The sequence below is a fragment of the Argiope bruennichi genome, chromosome X1 (genome assembly GCF_947563725.1).
Source record: "Argiope bruennichi chromosome X1, qqArgBrue1.1, whole genome shotgun sequence".
Classification (NCBI taxonomy): domain Eukaryota; kingdom Metazoa; phylum Arthropoda; class Arachnida; order Araneae; family Araneidae; genus Argiope; species Argiope bruennichi.
Window position 1 is genome coordinate 8657057 of NC_079162.1, and position 25216 is coordinate 8682272.

At 29.5% G+C, this 25216-nt stretch overlaps 1 protein-coding gene across 11 annotated transcripts in view; it reads left to right on the top strand.

Moving 5' to 3' along the window:
- LOC129958134 (nipped-B-like protein) overlaps window positions 1-25216 on the top strand; it is a 96892-nt gene that overhangs the window by 20126 nt on the left and 51550 nt on the right. For 10 of the 11 annotated variants that reach the window (XM_056070337.1, XM_056070344.1, XM_056070341.1 and 7 more), the window contains one exon: window positions 2407-2542. The gene's annotated coding sequence lies outside the window, so the exon portion shown is untranslated. Of the gene's footprint in view, window positions 1-2406; window positions 2543-24824; window positions 24949-25216 lie in introns of all 11 variants that reach the window. The other variant, XM_056070338.1, reaches the window with a different exon arrangement.

Sequence of the window (25216 nt, forward strand, 5' to 3'; positions counted from 1 at the left end):
TTGAAATGATAAATATTGTTACTCTGAACATTAAGGGAAAAAATATCTTTGAAATTTCACTGGTAAAATATACTTAACATTTAATTTCAGGTAAACTGAAACAATTTGGGGGAATTTTTCAGCTCTAAACTATCCTGGACTTACGAAGGATTGAAAAAAAAAATATTCAACTAAATTAATTCCATTTTTTATTTAATGAGATGGCTATACAAATGGTTATATACGATAAAAAAGTAAATAAAATTTTGTGACATATTCTAATTTAAATAATACCTTCACTTAGTTTGTTGAGAAACAAATTAAAAATTACTGCTGCTTCAAAATCACTATATTTAAAATGAAATTAATTTATAAGATTTTATATAAAAGGATGATGAATTTGAAGAAAAGCCTACTACATCAGCAGTATTTGTCTTGTTCCTGAAATTAAAGTTGAACTTAAAAACTACTTATCCCATTAAAAATACTGAAAATTAGATTCAGAGTATGTCAGATACAAAGTGCTGACTTTTCTTTACTGAGAAAATCTTCACAAGTTGAAATTTAAAGACATACAATAGTCACTTTTGGTCGCTATAAAAACTTTATAGCATATGATCAAATATGCACCAAGTGTGTTGGTCAGTGAATATTTGATGTATTTTAATCAGGTCATTATTTTAAAATTTTGTTTTAACATCTGCTAAATATGACTTTTTTTATTTGGACCATCAACTGATTTTTTGGAAGAATTAATTTCGTTATGGGATTCTAATGAACATATCTTCTCATCTGTGCACTTCCAGTCCTTACATTTTGTAATTACATCATTGAATATGGAAGTTCTTGTGAGTAGCCCATGGTATACAGATTTAAATCCATTAAATTATGCCATTTGAGTTTACTTGAAAATAAATTTTGCAAAACAAATCTTGAATACAGCTGTAAACATGGGGCTGTAGGGCATGTAATTATGTTATACCAATAGTGTTGCATAATATGCAAGAACAATTTTTTACCGTAGTGCATTTATTTACTTTGGTCAAAGGAATAATTTTGAATAAAAATTATGATAAAGTGACATTAATTTTAAATTTATGAAATTATTTATAGTAATTTTGTTTTAAATAAGTACACTCCCGAGTATCTGGCCTAATGTGGCGGAAGGGCAAGCCGGATAGGCAAAGTTCTATGAAGTCATTTTTTTGCCCACCAATACCAGAAGACATATACCAAAACTCACTGTTACAATACGTATTTTCTCATTTACTGAGTACTAAGCCCTCCATTTATCACAATGTGAACGCAGCCGACGCCTGGTGAATAACAGAAGCAGTTGTCGGTAACGTGTCGAGTTAAAATAGAAGGCTCTGTACTGGTAGTTTATATATGTTCATATACAGCACTGCACGTTTCAAGAATTTATAACGAATACTGTACGTACTGTGCAGTTATAATCAGGAACAGCGGTAACAAGTGAGGTCCGTTACACACTGACGGAACAATGAACAACAAGCAGAATGCTGCTGTTTTCCTGTCACTACTTTAATTTTGTACATGACACCTAGGAGGATCGTAGCAGACGCCCGTTTCCAATGCCTTGACAATGTTGCCAATGCAACGCCTAGCCTTCCTCATTTAATTACGATAAAGGAAAATTACGCCGGATAGTCGCGCACCAGATACTCGGGAGCGTACTGTATTTAATTTAATTGTGAGATTATTTAGTTCATTGTTGTTAACTCCCTCCTCCTCATTGTGTTATTTTTCAGTTTATTTTCCTTCATACTGGCTGAATATCTGTATTATGTTCACATGTTGAGCATTTGAACCAATAAGAAAAAATTATAAATACGTCTTTTATTATGTTCAAACATTTGACTTTTTCAAAAGTGGATAATTTCTCCTTGAATTCAATTTTGTCTTTGACCTTCATTTTTTTACTATTACTTACATTATTTACTATTACTTTTTTACTATTACTATTACTATATTTTTCAGCTATTACTTGATCCGTTTTAGTTATAAATCATTGGAAGTTTTTATTGCTTGTTTTAAATTATCATTTTTTTTTTTTTGCTAAATATAACTAATATAACTAAAGAAATGTAGAAAATTTAGATTTTATAATTTTTTGAACATAACATTTATTGATTCAAGTATTTTTTTCTTTTTGTTATTTTGAAGGTATATGTCTATCTGTCATGGCTAAAAATTAGTGTTTGGACCATGATTAGAATGGATAGCTCATATAATCAAGAAAAGTTATGGTCTTTTTTGGTATATTTTTCTTTGAGAAACAAATATCAAATAATCTGAAACTAGATAAAAAATTTCGTTGTCTGAACAGCATGTATGTGTTGATTTCTGTGCTTTATTTTTATGTATACTTAATGTTTCAGCATGTTCATTTTTATTTCTCTTTAGATCAATCACAGCTTCCATTTATACTGTATTGAAACATTCCATTATTTTGCAAAAGCCATGTTCAAAAGGAAATGTTAGAAACATTTGACATTCTATTCATCTGCCATTTTTTCAAGTAAAGTACGCCATGTAAGCAGTAAGTAATATTTTGTCAGTTTTATTCTAATGATAAATAGTTTATGTAATAAAAATGCTAGGGTGCTCTGTTTGTTTTTTGTTGCTATTATATTTATTAACTAATTTTAATTGCTTTCTTTATATAATAAGATTTGAATAGTTATTTTCGGTTAACATCTTGTAATCTAACACTGCCTTGTTATTTTTTACTCATTTTATATTCCATAGTAAGATTTTTTTTAGTTTTTATGCATTTTTACTGAGATTAAAATTGCAAGTTATTGTTTTTCTTGTCTTAAAATATAATTTTTTATTGCTTATTACAAACATTTCAACAATCACAAGACATTAAAAATACAATTAAAGGATTTCCATTTATCAGTAAATATGTCTTTTAGTGTTTACGAAGTTGTATTACGAGATGAGTATTTGGCAGCATATTTTTTTATACTTCCTTTTAGTTTGTTCAAATTTGTGAATGTTGGATATTTTCTAGAATATTGTTTCCCCCCCCCATTTTATTAAGGTTTTTTATTATACAGTACCATAATATGTAGGTAAATAATGTATTTAAAATTTAACTTTTTACAATTTTGAGTATGTTTCTTCAACTGCTTTAGTTGTCATTTTGATTTTAATGATATGCAGCTGCAATTTGCATCATTAACATTATTTAATAAATGTTTAAGATACTAGATTTCCCAAATTAAATTTGACATTTGTGAGCAGTTTTGAGCGAAAAATATGCAGCAAAATTCCTGAATCGGGAATTGGCATATTGAGAATATGGGAAATTTATCTGTCACTTAAAAGTTCAGGGAACCAATGATGCTTTCATTGGTGAAAAATTGGCATGTACAAATACCATAATTATAATTAACCATTGATTTACACAGAGAAACAGGTGATATGAAGCTGCAATAGGCAAACCTAAGTCTTATCTGTTAGTTGAAGATGATTTTGATCAAATAGGAGCTTGCTTACTAGTGAAATTGTAACTATGTTACTGTATCATTGCAGAAAGTTTGGTATTTGAAGTGTTTCTGGAAAGATCCACTTACTAACCAAGAACTAAAATAACATGATAGTAGAACATTATGCCGATGTTACAAGATTCTTCTCTGAAGTTGTTAGAATAATGTCCTACACATTATCATTTGTTTAGAAATTCGTATTTACTGATTATGGGGCTGATAAACTTCTACTTTGCAATTTTCTTGCATGTGATGTCTGAAATAAATGGATAATGAAATATCGTGTGGATGTAGAAGGCCCACTTCTGTTTAGATAGTAGGATTATCTCATACGTCATATTTGAGGTGTAAATTCTGGTAGACTTTTCACATGATATATTTTCAGCCACATTCATTCTAAATTTATATTTTTTCAGAGAGCTCAGCATCTTAAATTTTGCAATGTGCTCCATTACTGACAACAATACTAGAAGCAGTATTAAAATATACTTGACTGAGGAGCATGATTTGCTTTATGGGAAATTGGCATGATGATAAACATGTCAAATTTTTGCCTGACTTTTATTTATGTGTTAATCAAATAAATAAAAATCTGGCAATTTGTGGACGGAGTACACAAATATTGCCGCTAAAATATATAAAGAGTTATTTTCTGTTTAGATTACTAATCTGGTTATGTATATTTCAAGTGAAATAATTGCCCCTACCACTGATAAAGGTAATCTCATTCACGTAATTCTAAATATATTTTAAATTTACAGTTATTTAAATTTAACTGAGGTTCAAATAAAGCACAGACATAAAGATGCGATCAATCCTTGAATTCAGTTGTGATAGTATGCAATTGCTTCTATATCTTGACAATTTTCTTTGCAATGGCATTTTAGCATTTTTCTTATTATATTAATTACAAGGGCACATCATTATTTCAGCATGGGTGATATAATAACCATGGGAAATATTTGATTTAGATATTAACTGTTTCAGTCACTTTTAAAAATACATGAATTATGTATAAACATTGGGTAAATTTATGGAAATTATAAATGGTATGCCTGTTAAAATCCCCTTGGTTCTGGAGTTTTTCCATTTCAACAAGGCAATAAAATTTTTCATTGCTTGGAAATAGGTTAATACACTCTGAATGTCATTCAGTGTTTTTATATCGCCGCATACATTCGTAGCTCATGACCGACACAGCCAACTTGTTTCGAAGATTTTCTGTAGTGTATTATCTGTTCTTCTCTCATTATGTCTTCTAAAATTATAGAGCATTGGAATAATCTTAATTCTGAGCTTTGGAGAAAATAAGAAGTATTCTTTTTGAACTTGAAATTATATCATAATGCCAACAATGTTTAATTAAAGCTGTGAAAAGCTAATGAACTGTCTCCATTCTTCTATGATCCTGTCAAATATACTATCCTTTTCATTTGACAACAGTTCATATAAAAGCTTAAATCTTTTACAAATAATCTACATCATTGATGATTGACATGTCCATCGTTTGAGATTTGCTTTAATTCCATAACGTTTAAATCCTTGTTAGTTTTCATTTTGATCCTTTTAATGTACTGCAGTATTGCGGAAATTTTCCTATATTGCTAAATCATTATATATATATAATTCATTACACATTGAATTGACTTAATAGTATTAACTAGAATGAAGTTAAGTCTATAATTAAAACGGTGGCTATAATTTTCTTGTGAAGCCATGTAATCTTGTTATTACTTAAACTTTCTCGTGCTTCCCAGATATTACAGCGGTAGCATTGTTAGACTGCCTTATGTTATTCTGAGATTTTTTCTTGCATAACATTTTGATGACTGACTTTCATCGACCAATGCTTTTAATCTTAATTCCTTAATCAATGCTTTTAATCAATGCTTTTAATCTTAATTTAAATTATTCTTTTTTCCCATTATATAGATAATGCGCAACTTTTGATAGCTGTTTTTGATTCTGTATAAAACTTGCAGTTCAGTGGTGGATTTTGGAATAAACTATTCATGCATGAGAGAAAATTCCCTTTATCTCATTGTTATTCCTTTATTTCCTCCCCCCACTTTTTTTTTGAAATTCTAGTGTAGTTTTTTACTTACAGATTAATAACAGACTTCAAGTTTAATTTGGGACTCTTGATACATTAAGAAATTAATTTTGATATCTTCATCCAAATTACTGATATTCATTAACCTGACTTTATTTATTGAATATGTATTGCGAATTCTATGCATTTATTTTAATCATTTATTATATTTCCATTTATTATTGGATTTCTTTTGTTACTTTTGTTTATTTAAAAATTTATAATGTACCTTATTGACTATATGATCATTATTTTTTTGTGTTTGGCATCTTTTAAGAGGTTATAAGACAAGCCATATTTACTGTTTAAAAAAAGCTGCAAGTGTGCACTTAATTTATGCAATAGTTTTTTATGCTATAATTAATCTCTATAAATTGATGAAATATATCATTGTGGAATCTGAATTTTATAATAGTTAGGTGTTGATTCTGCTTCTTCAGCTGATGTAAAACTCTATTTTAGAATTTCTAAGTCACCCTTATTTTATTTCAAGTATCAGAAGTTTTGAGGGCTTCAAAATCTGAATTAAACATGAGGAAATAGTTTATTATAAAAAAATATATATAAATCCTTTCTTACATTACCTCGGAATTTTGCCAATAAATTTGTTATAATCTTTTATAGTTTTGTTTACTGAAAACATAATGACACAGTATTAAATGTTTTTCTACAGTATTTTAATAAACATATAATTTATTTATTCAAGAATTTGCTAGTGTAGCTTATCCTGTATTTTCATAATGTTAATAAACTTTTATAGTAAAATGCATTTTTGTTCTCATTGACCTTTTTTCAGATTTTTTGTTAGTTATTTGAAAAAATAACTAACAGTTAAATAAAGATTTTACAAATCTTGATAACTGGATATTTTAGGTTTTGATCGATTTATCTAAAATTCGTTTTGTTTTTAATCATAGAGTAATAACTTTTGTCAATAAATCCATTTTCTTATTAAATTTAAATGTCTAAAATTATATATTTATTATTATTGTTGTTGTTAATTCCCAGTACTATGCAATCCTCTTCTTTCTGAAAGTTTAACATGAATGCTTTTGGTTCTTCTCTTCCATTTCATTTCATTCGCTACTAGATGATCTAAAGGATGTGCAGTGAAACAGTTCATAAAGTCTTAACTCTTTGAAATTTATTTTCTCTATGATAACATACTTTGGGCTTCTGTTGTTGATAATTTTGCATATGATTTTTTTTAAGGTACATATATTTATGAGATATATGTGCAAAATTTCTTATTAAGATGGTAACATTTTTGCCAGCCATACTTTTTATCTTTTATGTTTTGCATTTCAATTCCATTTTCGAATCTTTTGTTTTTATCCCGGATTATTCAGAATTCATTTTCTTCTTACTCTTAGAAAATGTCTATTTATTCTTAGCTTTGAATCATTAAATAAATTTAATATTACTTTTGGGAAAATTTAAAGTTATCATTATGAGGACAAGAACATCTGCCTTATTAAAATGAACAAGATATGCAGGATGTGCATTCTAAGGATTACTTATTTGTTGTAGTCTGTATCCATAAATATTCGACCAAAATTTCTGATATTAAGATAACAAGATGAATGAAAATGCCACCAGGCCCTATCTTGCTGTTTGTTCGGAAATTGAAAATAAATATGATATAGAATTGAGTCATCAAAATAATTCCCGTTCTTTGTGCTAGTCACTGTTTCTGTCTTCTCTTAGAAACTTAAAAAAAAAAAAAATGTTCTTATGTCAGTGAAACGAATTTTGAAGTGTTGAGGGGGCAAAATGAAGTTTTTAAGTTGTAAACTAGTTTCTTAAGGTTCTGAATAAATCTTCTTAATAGCAAAAAAAAAAAAAAAAAAAAAAGCTATTATTTTTTTCCCATTAGCATTTCGGAAAATTAACCAAATGCGATTTAGATTACTCTTTAATAAGAATGATCTTTTTGAGATACTAAATAGTTAATGTTTTTTATTGAAAATGTTAGCTTTTCAATTATTTTCAAAATATTTTATAACCCATCTTCAATATTTGATTCATACCAATATATATTTAATTAACATCCATAAATTTTTATTGAGAATGAAGTGCATTAATTCTGTGCTTTTATCAACAAATTTTAGCATATTCATAAGAAATAAGCCAATGAATTTAAAACCAATGAAATTGTTAGGCTTTATTAATCCTTAGCACTCCACTGAAGACGATACGGCGACACTGAGTCGCATGCATATTTTATTTTTAAAACATATATAATTCCATTTGTTTTAAATTCATGATCACGATAAATTGCTTTGATTAGCGATCAGAATTAGTAAGTATGATCTTCTGAAAGGTCCGTCTATATTATTTAAATTTAAAAAATGAAAAAAAAAATAAGGAATTATAAGTGTTTTAAAGCTTAAATAGTACTTACAGTTCAATGTCGCCTTAGTGACGTCAGTGTAGTGTTAAGGCTTAAAAGGAACAGATTTTATTTTCATTCAGAAATAATTATTAATTGGATAGGCAATTTGTTAAACTATTTTTTTGTTATTATTAATAACATTGTACATTTGAACTAATCAATTAAACAAGTAATTGTGAAATATGTAAGGCTTTTTATAGTAAAATTAAAGTAATAAGAATATAATAAAATATAAGCATTTTAATTTCTTGGCCAAAATTTAGTTGCCATTAATAGATTAAAGCAACTTTTCTAAGATGATATTTATGATGATGAAACAATATGTGGAGTGAGTGGTTTTTAATTTCTAATATTATATTCAAAATAATATAATGCAAAGTAGTGAATTTAGCAAATAATTTTGTCTTAATATTTTAGTGATGTTTCCATTCCCTAAGAGTCCAGGGGAAAAAAAAAATGTAATTATGATCTGTCTGTGAATAAGATGCATCAAAAATTGAATAGTTTAAATCTATGGGATTTTTGACACCATAATGATAATTTGTGTCAAATTTTTGGCACTATCTATCAAAGGGGGGAGTGTTTGTCAATCTGTCCACATTCTTGTAAACGAAAGAAAAAAAAAATCTGGATGGTTGAAATTTCGTATATAGTTTTATCTGTAAACCAGTAGACAATTATACAAAGAAGAGAAAGAAAATTACATGAAAATCAATTGCCATTATTTGCATACAGGTTTCAGTCTAATTAAGCTTTCATTTTAAGACAATCGCAATCAATTTGCAGGGATGCCTCATATATAAATAATTAAATCACATGTATATTTTAAATTGTATAAAGCTATAAGTTTATCTTTTTGATTACACATGCACTAAATTTATGTCGATAGCTCTCACATTATTAAATAATCACAACACAAGAATAAATTTGGACTCTTTTTCCTTTTATTCTGGTCATCATTGCATAGCAGGCGCAGCCTTGCTACCGCACACACACTCGCTAACGCTACACGCTACACTGAAGTGTTTTTCCCTTTTGCCGCAAGAGGGCAGCACAGTGACAGGTCGGAACATACCGCCCGCCTTGACATAATGTTGTCAACACACACACACAAGGAAAAACTATGAAATATCACAATTCAATGCACAATGCTGAATAAAAACACACAAATTCAGATTTTAAACACTACACATTACAAGGTAATAACATTAATCACACAATAAAGAACACTAATATAAGATTACACATCAATAGGTAAAATACAAATTTTTGAAATGGCTCTTTTATAAACTCCAGATTGAGTTTTAACTTTTACAACTCTGACCCTTTTATCTTCACCCAGATAACACTCAATTATTCTACCTAATGCCCAATTTTGAGGGGGTAGGTTTTCATCTTTAAGAAGCACTAACTCATTGATTTTTACATTATCTTTTTCTACCTTCCACTTGGATAAAGCTAGAGAATAGAAAATATTTAATAAAGTAAGTAATATGCATAACAAAATAAATATATTTTTCTATATATTACTAACAGATATTAATCTCATATTCAATTTTCACATGAGTTTGATATAAATAGCTGCATTAATTTAAATCACAATTTCTTATGCAATACTATGAAGCAGTTTAACAGTTAATATATAAAAATTTCACAAAATTGCTTTAACAGAATAATTTCCATAAAACAGCAGTTCTATCACATTACCATAATGGTGAAACAGAATCGAAAGGTACAATTTTCATCAATCCATAATAATATTAAATCTTTCATCCGATGACATACTTTTGCCAAGAACAGGTTTATTTTTATTTAAACACCTTAACTCTTCTGAAAATTCCCTACTCTGGATTTCCTTTATTATGAAGGTTTCAGCCTTCCTAATTTCCTCTGTTTTCAAGGGACCCAGTCTCCTTGGTTGGACTCCTCAAGTTGTGGAGAAATCTGAAAACATAACTTATTACATGCAATATTTTAGTATAACTATTACTACACTTAAGAATATCAGTAACACATGAATTGTTCAATGTAGTAACTAAAACACTTTCACAGTCAACTTTTTTGAGTTCACAGTCTACATCGTCCTTTATCACAGAGTCAGAGATTTCTCTGCATGGATATTCACTGTTTTTTAGAAAGGCAGGGCCTTCCCACCACAAGTGACTCTCGAGCATTTTAGACGGATTTACACCACGACTGATAAGATCAGCTGGATTATCATCTGATGAAACATGTCTCCACTGCTCCTGACACGAAAGGTCTTGAAGTGTGGCTACACGGTTTGCCACGAAGGTTTTTAACTGGGACGTCTCTTTTTTAATCCATGACAGCACAATCATACTATCACTCCAGTAATAGGTATTGGACACTTTCAATCGAAGAGCCGACTGAATACGCTGCATCAATTTCACCAGCAGCACAGCAGCGCAGAGCTCCAATCTCGGGATCGTGAGCTTCTTCAGTGGAGCCACTCTGGATTTACTGGCCACCATCTTGACAACAACCTCACCAGCAGGTGTTTGGGATTTGCAGTACACAACAGCTCCAAAGGCAGCTTCAGAAGCGTCGCTGAACCCATGAAGCTCTATAGCTTCGACGTCGGAAAATGGAAGAATACATCTGCTCACCTTGATGTTGTTAATGCACTGTAACTCGGTTGAAAACTTCTCCCATTCACTATGATTTTCAGGAGGAAGCTGATCATCCCATTGAAGATTCAAAAGCCACAATTTTTGTAGAAAGATTTTCGCTAGTGAAATCACAGGACCAAGGAGGCCCAGAGGGTCAAACAACTTGGCTATTGTGGATAGAATTGTTCGTTTAGTATGAACATCCGTTGAAGTTATGGACACCTTAAAACAAAAACAGTCATTAGTATGGTCCCACGTGACACCTAAAGTTTTGTTATCACAGTCTGCAAAGTCGTAGTTGCATCCAGAAGTGGTAGACAACTGAGGATGATTGCCTCGCCATTTATGCAAGTTCATGCCAGCTCGTTTTAACATGGAAGTGAGCTGCTGTTGCATCTCTATGCATACGGGTAAGGTCTTAGCACCAGATAGCACATCGTCCACATAAAAATCTTTCTCAACAACGGGTGCTGCAAGGGGAAAATTGTGTCCCTCATCCCTTGCAATTTGAATTAGAGTTCGAGTAGCTAAAAATGGGGCACTAGTAGTACCGTAAGTAATTGTCGACAGTTCAAACGTTTTCACTGAACCATACTCACTGTCCTTCCAAAGTATTCTTTGTAGGTTTCGCTGACTGGGATGAATATAAATCATCCTATACATTTTTTCAATGTCCGCAATAAATGCATATGGATGTTTGCGGAATCGCATCATAATTGAAATTAAGTCCTCCTGCACAATTCCCCCATTAAATTGTAAGCTATTGAATGATGTTCCATTCGTGGTTGCACTAGAGGCATTAAATACTACACGAAGCTTAGTGGTCATTTTCTCTGGTCTATATACTCCATGATGGGGCATGTAATACACTGTCTCTGGTTCTGTCTCATGCGTCACGTCTCTCATATGTCCCAACTTTTCATACTCATTAATAAATTCTTCATACAATTTTAAATAAGTTTTATCACGAGATAGTTTACTCCAAAGTGAATTTAATCTTTTTAATGCTATACTTTTAGACTCGCCTAAACAACTAGGTTCCTCTTTAAGTGGGATTGTGACTACATATTTTCCACTAGGCTCTCTATAATGAGTTTTAACAAAATGTTCCTCAGCGATTTTTGCCTCATGGGATTTAGGGGTCTCTAACTCAACAGTTTCTAGTTCCCAGAATTTTTTCATGGTATTGTTTAAATCTTCATCAATAATTAACCCACAATGAATTTTTGGGGAATCAAATTCCATTACACTACCGCAAGCCAAAAATCCAAAAACACTATTTTGAAAAAACAACTCTGCATTTGATGAGTAGATCTTTTCTGGCCTCAACAAATGATAGAACGATTTAGCACCTAGGAGACAATCAACTTTTTGGGGAACCATAAAATTATCAGCCAAATTAATATTAGAAGGAATTTGTTCTTTAACACTTAAATATTTAACTGGGGTTAACTCAGTGATTTTATCTACAACAAGAAACTCAAAATTTTGCTTAAAGCTCTTATCAGCATTTGAAATTTCAGCTTTAATAAATTTGGTAACAGTCATTGAGGAATTATTTAAACATGAAATTGTTACATTTATTTTTTCTTGTTTTAACCCTAATCTGTTTGCACACTCCGAAGTCATAATATCGGACTGACTTCCTACATCCAGTAACCCTCTAACACATTGCAGATTCCCAAATTTATCTCGAATATAAAATTTAGCCGTGCTTAACAATACAGTTCTCATTTGTTTATTTTCAACCGTACTCGTAGCTGAAAATGTCGATTGCACATTTTCGTTAGTTGCGCAAGAAGTTGGATAAAAGGAATTAACTTCCGGGTTTAAAGTTGAACTTTCCCCTTTATTAACTATGGTACTAGTTTCGTTTTTACCACTCCCACTGAAATGATCAAACTCTCTGGGATAATGAAGTAACCTATTATGAGGTTTATTACAAAAGCAATTTCTTGCAGAACACTTTTTCACATTGCATATTGGTGAGAGGCATTTAAAACATAAGTTTTGGGATTTCACAAATGCAACTCTATCACTAACAGAAAGTTTTTGAAATTCCTGACATTTAAATATTGAGTGGTTGTTCTGGCACATAACGCATTTAGAATTAGTATTCGATAAGAACACTTTAGAAACATTTCTATTACGATTCTCAAAATTTCCTTTACCGAAATTCCTTTGCTCATTTCTATTCGTAACGAATGCGCGGGAAAACTCAGTTTTGGTTCCGGTTTTAGAAGCCACAAATAAATCACATTCTCTACTTAATTCCTGCACATTAAAAACAGATTCTCCTTGTTTAATACTGATATGACTTTTTAAATCTTGAGGAAGAGTGCTAAAAATCTGATCAGAAACCATTAACTCACACAATTTAGAAAAATCATTCACATTACGAAGTTGAATGTAATACTCAAAAACAGATCTAACTCTTGAAGCAAATTGCACATAATTTTCTGTTGGCAATTTTACTGCACTTTTAAATTGTTTTAGACATTCTTGATAAGTTGGTTGAAATTGTTTTAAGACAATAGATTTAATTTTTTCATAGTCACTCAACTCTTCTTCTTTGATATAAACCATTAAATTGCCAATTCTATCCCCTAATAGATTTAATAAAATTTCCGCTTTAAATTTATCACTAACTGCTTTTGTTTTGAAAGCTTTTTCGAGCGAATTGAAAAAGAGATTAAAACATTCAGCATTTTTGGGAACAGGAATCGTCAAAACTTTGATACTCTTAATTAAATTCTCTAAACTAAAACTCTGTTCATTATCGTTAAGCTCACACGATGAGGATTTGAGTTTTAAAAGCTCTATTTCTTTCTCTACACGCAAAAGCGAAAGCCTTTCAATCTCCAATTTTTGTTCTAATGAACGCCTTTCGTTTTCGGCTTGATCCGAATTTTTACTTCTTTCGTCTGAAATCTCTTTAATTAAATTTTTCACAACCTCAATTTTTTGCTTATAAATGTCACTATTCTCAATTATACTTATCAAATCTACAACTTTAGCGGAAGATGCAAATTCAATATTTAATTCCGTACACAAACTCTTTAATTCGTCTTTCTTCAAACTAGACAAAGACATAATGAAAATTTAAGTAATTGAACACTTACCCACAATAATTATCCTTGAGAATTGGGACGAGAGAATACGCGAAAACACAGAGAACAGAAACAAAAAACACCACTCAAGCACAAGTTTCGTTTCCTAAGCCAACGCTAATCCACTTCGCATATTTTCACACACAAAAAAAAAACGTAATCCATCGCTGATCGCTATTTCAACTCCGGCTCGACGGACCATATGATTACACATGCACTAAATTTATGTCGATAGCTCTCACATTATTAAATAATCACAACACAAGAATAAATTTGGACTCTTTTTCCTTTTATTCTGGTCATCATTGCATAGCAGGCGCAGCCTTGCTACCGCACACACACTCGCTAACGCTACACTGAAGTGTTTTTCCCTTTTGCCGCAAGAGGGCAGCACAGTGACAGGTCGGAACACTTTTTAAAATATTATTTTAGTCTTTTTTTTTTTTTGTGTGTGTGTGTGTTGTAATGTTTTACAATGAGAACAGTTGATGTACTAGTTAATTTGAATGAGAATGTAAAACATACTTAAAAATTGCCATTTTGCTGTTCAATAAATACTTATATGTAACAAAATTAATATTCTTATTTCAACTTCTAAATTTCTGGAAAAAATTCAGCATTCATGAGAAGGGGGGGGGATTAATTTTCTCAAACTTCGAAAAACACGAAAGAAAATTTCTGTCATTAAAATTAAATATTTTAATCACTAAAACTAAAGAGTATCCTTTCAGAAAGAAATATTAAATATAAAAATATGCAGAACTATTTTCATAATATTTGCAAAATGCAAAACATTGGTAAAATATATTTAGCTCACATTTATAAAAAGGGCAGTATTCAGCAGTTTTATTTAAACTGTTGAACAAAGTATCAAATATTTAAACAATGCAATTGTTATAAATTTATTTTTTTCCCCAAAAATTCTTTAAAATGCATCATTTGCATAACTGATTACTGGCAAAGCAAGGTGAGAGTCTGGAGAAGGTATAAAAATAAATTTGCAGTTCAGTAATATATTTACCCTTTTTCTTATTGACAAATTCTACTCTATATAAATACTTCAAATTTTGTCATGTGAGTAAGAAAATGTTTAAATTTTTGTCGAGAAAAGAATAAGGTAATTCATTTTATATTTAAATAATCTCCCCTGAAAATAAAACCATTATTTATCTAATCGCGATTTTGTAATGGCGGTAAAGCTCGAATTTCACAATTAGTAAGTATAAAAAATAATATAAAGCCCTCCAAAAATGGCCACTATCTGTCAATTGTAGGAATTATTCAGTTTTTGGAAATATTTTAATAATTATAATATGTGCACAATTTTTTGGGTTTCGGATGTTTTAAACCTCCTGTTTTGCTGTCATATAAAAATTGTACTGTAAAAATGATGAATTGTACAATTCATCATTTTTCACAGTTATGTCTAAAAATTTATAGAAAAGACTATACATTTATTTCATTATTTTATATAGTAAGGTTATCTTCTTTCATTGAGCTTAGATATATTTTAAATTTGTATAATAGCTTTCGAAATATCATTAAACTGACATGACTAATTGGAAATGGCATTTTCTGAAACCTCAACTCCTAACTTTTCCCAAACTCTTCAAATTGCTATCAGAATTACTTAAAAATTTATTTGTGAGCTAATTTCATACCGGGAAATCAATTGACTGAAAAAAAAAAACATTAATAGGCATAATGGAAAATTTTTGAAATGTGTCTATTTAATACGGTTAATTTATCTTGAACAATGTTAGCCAACTCGGTTAATCCTTATCGGAGGTTAGATTTTTATACATGGTATAGTTGACAGACATGTTGATGTGTGAGAAGTTATTCGGGACCATTAAAGGTTATTCAGTTTGTCAATTTGAATTAATTTGTCACTGAGCCATTTTAATTGATACCACTTTCATGAAACAATAATAAATATTCAGGCTATAGAGATGTCTTTTTATTGATGATGACTACTTTTTTTTTTGTTTATTCAGAATAATGTTTCTAGTTCAATTTAATTAGACATTACAATGTATAAGATATACCATTAAGAATGTTATGCATGCAGTGTAATTAGCTTCAAACAATTGCTTAGCATGTCATTTTCTAAAGAATCATGCATAGTCACACTTGATTCATCTAACATTTGCTGTACTATTAGCGTGTGTACTGATTTTTATTGTTATATATTTTAAATTGCATTTTTTACTGACTTACACGTGTTGGACATAATTGTGGACACTTTTGAAAATTTTTGTTTTCTGACTTGATATGCTGGCCGAAAATGTTGTGTTTCACAAAATGCAAACTCTTTTATATCACATTAAAGAGAATTTAACACTGATTACATTACAAAAAATAAAATTCAAATATTTGCTATTTAAAAATAAATTATATTTAGTTAAATCTGGGAAACAAACACATTGATGAAGCGCAAGTAATTTCTAACTTTCCTGGTAATCTTTCCTATACTGAAAAGGCAAGACAGATGGCTGGTTCAGCGATTACATCTGGAATCCGAAGATTCGATTTATTATATCAGGAGACAAATTCAATAAAAAAGAAGCGGGAAAAGGTCAAAAAGTGTGCGCCTCATTTGTTGATGACAGAAGAATAAAAAGACTATGTCTCCAAGGTAGAAGAATGTCATCATTGGCCATCAGAAGTCAATCGAATGATGCTAGCGTTTATGTCAGTTCAAGAACAATCAGGAGATTATTATACGTTGGATTAAAGGGTAGAATTCCTCGAAAAAAGCCTTATCTCAATTTACAGCAGCACTTAGAAAGATTGCAGTGAGCAAAGGAATGCATTAATTGGACAGTTGATCAATGGTCACATATGGAGCGATGAAACTGTTATTCGCTAGTGATGAGCGAAAATATGTAAGTAAATAGGCATAGAGCTACATCCTGACTGCATTCAAGCAAATGTGAAAAACCCAATTAGTGTTATGATTTGGTCATGCACGTCAGCAGACAGTATTGGTCACGTCCATGTAATCGGTGGGACACTGAATGCAAGAAAATACATTGACACTATTCTAGAATCTAAAGTTACAGCTTCTATCGGGGATATTTTTCCTACCAATGCTTCATTTATTTTTCAGCAGGATTCTGCTCTTTGCCACACAGCAAAAATATCGAAAGAGTGATTTAGTACAAAGAGCATTGAATTGTTCTCATGCCAAGAAACAGTCCTGACCTCAATCCTATTCAGAACTTGCGGCACTGTTTGGAAACTTGCACGAATGAGGCGCTCATCAAATAAAAAGGAACTAATTGTAATATAATTGTTTCCTTGCATCATATAATAGCAAAGGAAGAGCTTGAAACTCCCGTCTGCTCAATAAAACATCTATTTGAATCTGTAATAAAAAATAAAGTCTATCCTACTAAGTACTGATAATTCACTGCAATCTTCAATATCAAATGTATCTCGATAATTATTGTTGCTTAATTCTTTTTGTATAGCAAATATACGAATTATGTTTTTGTTTTGAAATCAGTATTAAATTATCTTTAAAATGATATACAAGAGTTTGAAACGTAACTTTTTCTATAAGCATGCAAATTTAGAAAACAAAATTTTTCAAAAGTGTCCTCAATTTTGGCCACCACTGTATAATGACCAAATGTATACATGTATAATGACCAAAACCTTTCATGTTTGCTTAAGTTTTTCCATAAATAGTTATTTGATGAGAATATATCTAATATTTTATTATTATGATTTTGGGTTAATGCCTTTTCTATCTCCTTTTTGTGGTGCCCTCCAGATTTTGTTATGAATGTAGGGATAGCTCTGGTATTATTAATTATATACATACAGTATATTTTTTTAGCATTATATTCTGTTATTTGTTATTAAATCTTAGTAAGTTAGATTCTGATAGGATAGAGCTGATTAAAAAAATATTACATATTGTCTGGCATCTTTTTTTTTTTTTTTTTTTTTTTTTTTGTATTTGTTGTATAACAGAGATGATATGACATCAAATATCCCAATCATTATATATTTTAAACTTTTAGCTGCACAATATTTATATAAAATGTAATTGAAGGCAGATTGGTATTCATACTGACTTTGCTTCTTCTGGAGAATGGAAATCCTATTCAAATAAATTGACTACACACCTAATTTATTAAATAGTCTGCAATGAAACAAGAAGCAACAAAATTTATATTAACTTATTGAACCAATAATTATGATGATTTTTATTATTTATAGCATTTAATTATTTTCACTAAAGAATAGTGAAGGCTGGTTTGGTTTCTACTGCTGTGATCATTATTAAATAATATATTTGTCACTTTTAAATAATTGTTTTTCTAATAAGTGTTTGTATATCAGCATTTTCATGAATAGCTATAATTTACTAGTATAATTTATGGTCTTGCTTCAACTTTTTATCATATTCTGAATGAAATATGTAACAAATATCAGCGATTTTGAGTTTTCATAAAATAAAATTTTCATTAGGGAAACAATTTTTAAATTCCAATTGTTGGTTTTTAATTTTCCTTCAATTTTTAATGGCAATTAATATTTCTATTACTTTCAAAATCAATTACATAAATTCAAATTTGTTTAAACAGATTAAATATGTAGCACAAAATTTTGATGTCTATTTTTCGTAATATTTTAATTTACAAATGGAAAGAAAATTTCTAAAACTATCTTTTTAATTGTGAGTAGGGCTAAATTTGAAGAAATGTTTATTTGTCTATTTTGAAGCATTATAGTTGCATTTCATTAATTTAAGAACTAATTTCCTGTCTCATATAAAACAAAGTTTAAAAAAACGTAGTTATTTCATATGAAACATCAAATGTCTCAAAGCTTTAAAAAATGCTTATAAATTAATTAATTTATAATCTGTAACCAAAATCTAACTTGAAATTGTTTTAACCTAGTTTTGAAAAATTTCAAGTAATGAAATTTTAAGATTATTTTTGAAAGGTAGCATTGAATAAGTTTTATTTCACTTACTTTTTTCATTTATTATTCAGTGATTTTAATTTAAAACGCTTTTGGGTAAGATGGTGAAAAACTTTTTTGGTAGGGAGATATGTTAAACTTGCTACAGTATTCTGCAATCAATTAACCACCATAAGAAACCATTTAAAAAAAATATCACAAAAGATAGCGAAAGAGGAAAATATTTCAATGAAAGATTCTTTCTGTAAGTTATTGTACAACCATGTGCTATTGAAAAAAATCACAAGATATTTAATCAAAAGCTTAATGCACCAAATTTATCATCATATAAGAGAGTAATTAAAAGCTTAAAGGCAAGTTCAGTTCATGTTCAACAACTCTAAAGTTTAAAATAGCAGAGGTTTATTTTATGCCTACCACTCAGTGACAATTTTCTTATAGGACATGTGTTTGTAAGTCTTTTGTTTTGGCATGTAGAAAAGGTCAATCAAATATAAAAAGATTTTTTTTCTCAGACATAAGCTACAGAGAATGTGGATAACTGAATATTCTTCAGAGATGCAATAACAATACCAGAATTAGAGAATTAGGGCTATAGACAAAGAGGCAAAGCAAGCATAGTTGTTTCTATTGCACAATAATTGAATTCTTATTATCCTGTGCTTAGAGATTTTGCTTGAAGTCTCTAAATTCCGATTTTTATACTAATTTAAATTGATTGAATGTCGAGATGATTGTAGTAGCATTTAATTTTTTTTAGCTTTAATGAAAAAAAAATCTAAATTGATTTGAAGCCTGAAACTAATATGCCTTCTAGAATTTGGCTTTAATATTTAATAATATCAAGTAAGATCCATGCTCTCCTCATTGGTGATACTTGAAAAAGTAATTCAACTTCAGAAGTTTCACCTGGAGTTTACCTATTATCGGTGAAGCAATTTGATGTTGAAAAATTTATTTTCTTATATAATAAAAAATAATTTGCATTTAATTGTGGCACAAATCAATAATTCAGAAATCAAAATTTAATCAAGCAAAACAAATAATTGGTAATATCTGGAAGAAAATTTGATTTTAATAAGTATTCTTTACAAATCTGGTATACAAATCATATATTTTTTTTTGTGCTGAAGCTGCTTTGTTACATTTAAAGGAAATTCATATTTCATGCACTCTCGTGAATTTATGCACATGAAACAAAATAATCTCATAAAACATAGTCAAAATATGTTTGATTTTATAATTATTAATTATTACAATTTTCTTTTTTTTATAAACAAACCAGTAGCATCTTTGAAAATTACCTGAGAAATCTCTTTCATGGAATCAAATATTTATACAGTTCTTTCCATTAGATAACGTTTTACTTGTTAAATGGGCATTAATGTATAACTGTAGAACCCGGTACCAAAAGAAGTTTATCTTTGTAACAGCAATTAGGTAACCCAAGTCCATCAACCGACAACCTCTGATATATAGAATGCTTCGTTTTCCAAGACTTGGAGTCTTAGATTTTTTTTTCTTCTTATACAGAAATTATTGCTTGGGCAAAACAGTAATTTTTTATTAAAAAAATCATAGTTAACCTGAAAGCATATAAATATACAACTTCAAATAATAATAATTAATAACGCTCCAAACGAATATTTTATTTGTAAGAGTGGCACTATACGAATTTTTTTATTGTATTATAATTATTTTTCTTAAACTTCTTAAAACCACATGTATTTATTATTATTATTATTATTATTTGTATTTGAGAAATGTCTCAATATCTATTTCAATATTTTAACCTTCAGTATCGGTAGAGCTGAGCTGAGTAACTATAAGAAAACTAATAGCCAAAACAACAAGCAAACTTCAAACTGATTGCTGGCAAATTTTCATATAGATGGCAGTTTTCTAATTTAATAGTTTCTTTTATTCAGTGGAAAATATGAATCAGAATTTCCAATTTGTGATTATTATAATTTATTGAAGCTTCTTTCAAGAAATAATTATGTGGTTTCAGTAATAAAATATGAAGTAATTTCGCTGACCATTCATTTATTCTTAGATATTAATTATGCACTAAACGTTATCATTCTTATACCCCCAAAAATATATCTAAACGCTGTGTAATCTGTATTTAAAAGGAGAAATTAGCAGTTTTGAGATTTAATAGATTGTATTAAGCTTGAATTAACAAAATTATTATCCTGTTAATTTAGTATGAAAATTTAAAAGAAGAGTGTAGGAGTTTTCTGTATGCAAATTTTTGAACTCCCATAAATGTATTTACATTGTGAGGATATGATTGCCAAAAATACAGTCCAGTCACAGGGTGGGGAATATTTCCGACCCAAAAACTGAATATTACATTAGTTAGACTAACTCCACATTCAAGTCTTTGCACTTCTACGATTTGGCTGAGAATTTTTGGATGGCTGTAGCAAACTATTCAATTTTGTGTTGGTGAACCGTCTATGGACATTGGCATTCATTTTTGTCATCTTGTAGCAAGTCCTGTTTCGCTCTTCAACCATGAAATGTTAAGCTTCTGCTCATTAGTATGCTTGACATTGACTTCGCATTGCTGCTGTGAATGATGTGTTGTCCTGTTCCCTGTATTTTGATAGTAGTTTCCTGCCCACTGTTGAATTTGTTCAATCTATGATATACAATCCACCTTGATGACACTGTTCGGTTTTATTAGTGTGTGGACAGTGTGGCAGCTCAACACCGACGCCATATAATAATGCCTAATCTTGCTCTTCTTTTTCTACAAAAATCGTCCTGTTTATTGCTGACAAGGATAATCAACATCCTTTTTTACTGCGTGCTTGTGACAATATCAACAGGAAGAATGGTTATGCAAGTTGGTATTTCTGGGCATTATTAATGGATTATGTTCCTTGGTGTCTTATTTTTTTGGTATTTTACTGTCATGTGAAGTTTATTTATGATGTGAGAGAACTTGGGTCAATCATTTCTGTACAATTTAAATATATTAAAAAAACTGAATAAAAACTGATCGTAAAAGAAATAGTCCAATGAAAACAGAAATAAAAAGTACCTGAGTACTTATATGCAGGAAGTCTATGCTATAGTGTTATGCTTTACAGTGACACAAATGTTTGAATCTTTTAAAATTAATAAATTATGAAATATAATCTGGTATACAAGAAATATTGAATATTATTGTTGCACTACTTATACCATTTTATCTATGATCAATCTTATGGTTCTTTACTGGTTTAGCCAGGATTGTTGCATATTTAATCATTGTTCAATTTATCTTTCTTGGACAGAATTAAAGAAAGTATAAATTATGCTTAGCTATTTAATATTTAAAAGTTTTGCTATTTCTTAATCCACAGGGAACTTAATTTCATGAATGATAAAATTTGTTTTTATGTTGAGTCACTTTGGCTTGCGTCATCATTCAAATTGTTTCCAATCTTTTAATATGCCATCTCTGCGATTTGAAAACTACCTGACAAAAAACGAGACTAGAAAATTAATGATAACTGTTTCTTTGAGATCAGTAACATTCAATTTTACAACTTTTGATTACTAAATAAATTTATATTTTCTTGTGAATCTGTTAATGATTAATTATTTTAAGAAATTATTCATTAATTTCAGTAGGAAGTCTCTTCAATTATTAGGCTGTATTTTCATATGTAAAGGCCTTATGATCATTTTGTCATTTGCAGATGTTTGGTTGTATGCTTAAATTTTGGCAGTCATTTGTATTTGTTATGTATAAGAATTGAGGACTTTTCAAATGTTTTTTCCCCTTCTTTTTAGTAGGATATTTTATTTGAAAAACACTTGATTATTTGATTGTTATGGATATTGACAATTATCTTAGCATTTGTGGATGTTTCATATTATTATAAAATTATTTTTGCAATCGTATAAAAAATTATAATAACCTGAAAACTTGTGTGCATAATTATTCTTCTGTTTTGAAATCTGAAAGATCTATTACCAAACTTATTTAAATTTAGACTGCACTAAATTGGTAAGTTAGGTTGTGGTATATGTGAATTCTACGCGACTCTGGGCCCAAAATGCCATCCATGTTACTTCTCAAATTTGTCTTTAATTGAACAGTTGATGTTTTTCCTGTAATCTGTAAGCTCAGACCTGTTCATCAGATTACCAAAAAGTATGCAGGATCTTGCTACTTCTAAGGATATTCTCTGTGTGTAGTGTGAAGTTTAACAAACATTATCTGCTTTACAAATGAGCACCTGTGATTGTTGGCAGAAGCTCTATTATGGACATCAGGTATGAATAATTAATAAAGAATATATAGTAAATATGCATGCTAGAAACCATAAAAATACATTCCTGTTATTTCATCATATAAATACAAAACTTTAGAATTATGAAAAGATGTAAAGATATACACGTAGCCTTTATTAATGAGCCGTGTAAAAATAATAATCATGCAAAAATGCATTATAAAGCGTACAGCTTACACTATTGAATTTGAAAATAAGGGTGGAATATGTGAGTAATACAATATTGAATTTGAAAATAAGGATGGAATATGTGAGTAATACAGTATTTATTAAAAGAAACATCAAGAAGATAAGAACATGATTACATGGAAATATAGTGTAAACTGCACTAAAAGAAGATTGCTGGGAAAAAATGAAAAACTGAAGTGCAATTTGATTGATGTCTTGTAACTATGATGCTACATGAATTTTTTTTTTTTTCCCTCCCAACTTTGTCTTGTTCAGAGAGTTTATTTTAAAAAAGCTTCCTTTAGTGCTGCTGTCAAACTTTTCCAACCATTTGTTGTTATTTATGGAAAATCTTCAACTTACGAAGCTTTTGATAGTGTTTCTATTTCAGATTGAAAAAGCGGTTTTTTTTGTGTGTGTGGAGGGGGGGGGGGGTATGAAACCACACAAAACCTCCAATCTGGCAATTTGTTTGTGCAAGTCAGATGTGGACAGTAATCCAAATAAATATTGAAAATAAGATCACACATATTTAGTTCCAATGAACTAACTTTAAATTCATGAAGACAAGATATCTCTTGTGAGTTAACTCAGTATTACCTTTGAAGAGAGCAGGAAGTGCTACAGCAATGGAGTTCTCATCAGTTAGATGAAATTGCTGTTTGACTGATGAACTTATTTCTTATTGCAGATTTTTACTTGGTAGTTTGAAATATTGTTGGATGAAATTGCTGAGAATTTTAGTTTAGCACCTTATTTTTGACGACAAAACAGGTTGACAGAAAAAATAAATAAATTATGTACGAGTTAGCAAACATACCCATTGCTATGCCAAGCTGACAAAAAAGTGTTTATCAAACGTTGACACTGCTTCTCAACGATTGTTGATGAATCCAAACAAGTATTTGTTTTAAATTAATATTTTGATCATCTGTGAAATTTATAAAAATTGTCATTAGTTGCTGTCATATGAAAAAATATCTCCTTGAAAAGCTGTTTTCAAAAAACAGTTTGTCATTTTTCACTGATGTTATTTGTTTCAAGTTTGTAAAGAGGAGATCTTATAATCAATATTTCTTTCACTTCCTAATTTGCTGGAATTTTGAATTTTTGTGCAGTGAAGCCTAGCTGAATGCTATTTTGCACATACATGTTTACTTTTTTTTGTTTTAATTTAATTTGTCTAATGCTAGAATTTAATAATCAATACACTGCAAAGCATCAGTTACTTTGCCATTGTATTTCTTTTATTTTCAAAAATTCGGTAAGACTTGTGAAAACAATAATGAAAGATGATAAAGCAACAAAAAGACAAAGTTATGTCACTATATCAGAAAACTGCAATTTAGATGAAAAGTAATATACATCACTTACAAGAGAAATATCTAGTGTCTTGTACCAGTTTTTAAGCAATAATAAAAATCCTTTCAATTTACATTTGTTTGATTTTTCTCTTTTAATCACAATATTAAGGCTTGTTAAAATTATACGTACTTTCTTATTTTAAACTAAACCTAATACATATTTTCTATGAAAAGTTAACTTTGTGGAACATGATTTTGCTGAGCATGCAGTTGTTAATAGCATAACCCCACATTCAGGAAGAATTCCTTGTTTTCTTAATATCTATATGTTAATATTTTCAGAACTTATGTATTAATTAAACAATTAATTCCTTTTTCATTTTGTATAGATGGTGCCTCTTAGTAATGAATATAAAAGGATTTGATTACAAAATTTCGTATGATATGGACCATTCCACAGTATGGTCTAATTTCTTGAATGTCAATGGCAGGCATATAGTTATTGTTATAAAAGTATGTTAAATGAATTATTTCTATACTGTTTATTAATAAATATATTTTTAGAAAAATTATGAAATCTAAACTTTTATAGTCATCATGTGCAAAAGTTACATTAATTAAAACAGTCTTAATATCATGTACAATAAAAAATGCTCAGATGTTTTACAAATAAAAACTGACCAAATAATAACTGCTTAAAGTAAATGGAAGGGGGGGGGGTCACATGCAAATTTATTTCAGAGAATAATTATTCTTTCTGAGAAAAAAGTAGAATCTTTGA